Source organism: Salvelinus sp. IW2-2015, unplaced genomic scaffold (genome assembly GCF_002910315.2).
Source record: "Salvelinus sp. IW2-2015 unplaced genomic scaffold, ASM291031v2 Un_scaffold1997, whole genome shotgun sequence".
In the NCBI taxonomy this organism is placed as follows: Eukaryota; Metazoa; Chordata; class Actinopteri; order Salmoniformes; family Salmonidae; genus Salvelinus; species Salvelinus sp. IW2-2015.
Window position 1 is genome coordinate 77,896 of NW_019943347.1, and position 3,723 is coordinate 81,618.

Sequence of the window (3,723 nt, forward strand, 5' to 3'; positions counted from 1 at the left end):
AGTGTCGCGGAGATGATCAGACGCCCTAGGTCGGAGAGACTGTCAGAGGCAGAGGGCCCAGTGTCGGGGGACTATCAGCAGGCCCTGTGTCAGAGGACACTAGGGCCTGCTCTGATCGGTCTCCTGACACTAGGGCCTGCTCTGATCAGTCTCCCGACAGTGGAATATGCGGTGCCCAGTCTCCCGACAGTGGAATATGCGGTGCCCAGTCTCCCGACACTAGGGCCTGCTCTGATCAGTCTCCCGACAGTGGAATATGTGGTGCCCAGTTGATAATTGCCTCAAAACTGAACCTAAACTATTTCTAAACTAATTTCACACATTTAACAACAGATTAAGTAATGTATACTAATATATAAAAGTATGTGGACACCTCTTCAGCATGTTGCCTGTAAAAATTGTCTGTCCTTGGTTGCAACACTCACTACCGAGTTCCAAACTGCCTCTGGAAGCAACGTCAGCACAATAATTGTTCGTCGGGAGCTTCATGATATGGGTTTCCATGGCTGAGCAGCTGCACACAAGCCTAATATCACCATGCGCAATGCCAAGCGTCGGCTGGAGTGGTGTGAAGCTTGCCACCATTGGACTCTTGGAAACGCATTWTAGGTTATTGTCCTGCTGAAAGGTGAATTAATCTCTGTGTCTGGTGGAAAGCAGACAACCAGGTTTTACTCCAGGATTTTGCCTGTGGTCCATTTATTTTTTATCCTGAAAAACTCCCCAGTCCTTAGCGATTACAAGCATACCCATAACATGATGCAGACGCCACTATGCTTGTTGTGTTGGATTTGCACTTTGATTTCAGGGCAAAAAGTTAATTTCTTTGCCACATTTTTTGCAGTATTACTTTAGTGCTTTGTTGTAAACAGGATGCATGTTTTGGAATATTTTCATTCTGTGCTTCTTACTTTTCACTCTGTTAATTAGGTTAGTATTGTGGAGTAACTACAATGTTGTTGATCCATCCTCAGTTTTCTCCTGTCACAGCCATTAAACTCGGTAACTGTTTTAAAGTCACCATTGGCCATGGTCATGGTGAAATCCCTGAGCCAGTTTCCTTCCTCATCCGCCAACTGAGTTATGAAGGACGCCTGTATCTTTGTAGTGACTAACTTCACCGTGCTCAAAGGGATATTCAATGTCTGCTTTTTTAATTTTAGTTTTACCCATCTACCCATTGGTGCCCTTTTTACGAGGCATTGAAAAACCTCCCTGGTCTTTGGTTGAATCGGTGTTTTGAAATTCACTACTCGACTGAGGGACCTTACAGATAATTGCATGTGTGGGGTACAGAGATTTATTTTGATTTTTAATTTAACCTTTATTTAACCAGGCAAGTCCGTTAAGAACAAATTCTTATTTACAATGACGGGGATTCGACGGGGATAGCTCGGGGATTCGATCTAGCAACCTTTTGGTTACTGGCCACCTCTACCTCTACACTCTAACCACTAGGCTACCTGCCGACCCCTAATGAGTTAGCCATTTAAAAATATATATGTTATTAAACACTTATTGCACACAGAGTTCATGCAACTTATTATGTGACTTGTTAAGCACATGTTTACCCCTGAGCTTCTTTAGGCCATAACAAAGGGGTTGAGTAGTTATTGACTCAAGACATTTCAGCTTTTCATTTTTAATTAATTATTACCAATTTTGAAAAACAGATGTTCGGTTCAGTTTTCATCCCAACTCTATGATGAACCAAGTCGTCTTTTAAGTTATGCCCTTTTGAAAATGTATTGATTCAGAGTTCACACTGAAAATAGTGTTTTACACCCATCCAGACTTGACACTGACATACACACAGGAGTTGGGGGAGGGGAAGCAGCTAGAGAATGTCCACTCACTGTTTGCTGCCGAGTGCCTGTCCTGGTCCCACAAATCATCTGGTTTGACTGGGGAGGACCGCTAAGGACTGTGGGAGTTCAAAACCCGTGTTTCTGTCTGAGTGTGTGTCTCTCTCTCTCCTGTGGGAGAGGCAACAAACGGTGAGGAGGGGACAGACGTGACCTGATCCTCAGAGGTCATCGGAACGATCTGCTGTACTGGACAGACGTGACCTGATGCTCAGGATGTCTAACTCCTACTGGGTCTTCTATAAGGACGCATCATGACAGGGCTTTATCGTTGGGTCTTCTATAAGGACGCATCATGACAGGGCTTTATCGTTGGGTCTTCTATAATGACTATCTATAAGGACGCATCATGACAGGGCTTTATCGTTGGGGGTCTTCTATAAGAGGACGCTCATGACAGGGCTTTATCGTTGAGTCTTTCTATAAGGACGCATCATGACAGGGCTTTATCGTTGGGTCTTTCTATAAGGACGCATCATGACAGGGCTTTATCGGTTGGGTCTTTCTATAAGGACGCATCAGAGGGCGCTTTATCGTTGGACTTTCTATAAGGACGCATCATGACGGGGCTTTATCGTTGGAGTTCTTTCTATAAGGAGAGCATCATGACAGGGCTTTATGTTGGTCTTTCTAAAGGAAGCATCATGACAGGGCTTATTCGTTGACTTTTATCTATGGACACATCATGACAGGGCTTTATCGTTGGTTCTTCTATAAGAGCTAGCATGCAACGCTCACTTCCTAGCGTAAGGACACATCATGACAGGGCTTTTCGTTGGTTTTCTATAAGGACGCATCATGACAGGGCTTTATCGTTGGTTCTTCTATAAGGACGCATCATGACAGGGCTTTATCGTTGGTTCTTTCTATAAGGACGCATCATGACAGGGCTTTATCGTTGGTTCTTCTATAAGGACGCATCATGACAGGGCTTTAGTTGGTTCTTCTTAAGGACGCATCATGACAGGGCTTTATCGTTGGTTCTTCTATAAGGACGCAATCATGACAGGGCTTTATCGTTGGTTCTCTATATAGGAGCGCATCATGACAGGGCTCTTGTCGTATGGGTCTATCTTCTATAAGGACGCATTCATGACAGGGCTTTATCGTTGGTTTGTCTAATAGGACATCATAACAGGCGGGTCATTTATCGTTGGGTCTTCTATAAGGACGCATCGATGAAGGGCTTTATGCGTTGGTTCTTCTATAAGGACGCAGTCATGACAGGTGCTTTTATCGTTGGGTTCTTCTATAGACTGCATACATGACAGGGCTTATAGATCGTCTGGTTCTTTTATAAGAGATGCATCATGCAGGGCTTTATCGTGTGGGAGTTTTCTATAAAGGATGCCATCATGACGGGGCTTTATCGTTGGGATCTTTCTATAAGGACGTCTCATGCAGGGCTTTAATCGTTGGGAATCTTTCTGTCAGGATGAGAAATAAGTGATGCATTATCCTCAGGCATGTTGACGCAGGCAGGGACCAATCCTCTCTCATCTCTGATTGACCTACGACCAGACCATACATTGACACCAACACACACTTGTTTGTTTTATTGGGAATGAATACTAAGTAATAATAATCATTTACTAATGGCATTTGTTGTGTTCTTGTCTTCCAGATGGATTGATAGATATGGAGGAGGCCACGGGCACCTCTATGAAGGAAGAAATACTTCAGTTGCTTTTCAAATTCAGAGTCGGGAGCTATCAACACGCATTTCCAGGATTCACACCTCAACGGTAAGGTAGCTAGCCAGAGCGCACATCTTGTCTTGAGTACTGTAAGCTTAACTGCGCACGACTCGCGTAAGCTAGCCATATGAGCACACGATCAGTCCTCAGTTGTTCGAGTC

General features: G+C 44.2%; 1 protein-coding gene across 1 annotated transcript in view; it reads left to right on the forward strand.

Annotated features, from left to right (window-relative positions):
- Positions 1-3,723, forward strand: part of LOC112072669 (probable ubiquitin-conjugating enzyme E2 W-B) — a 45,758-nt gene that overhangs the window by 17,010 nt on the left and 25,025 nt on the right. The window lies entirely within an intron of this gene.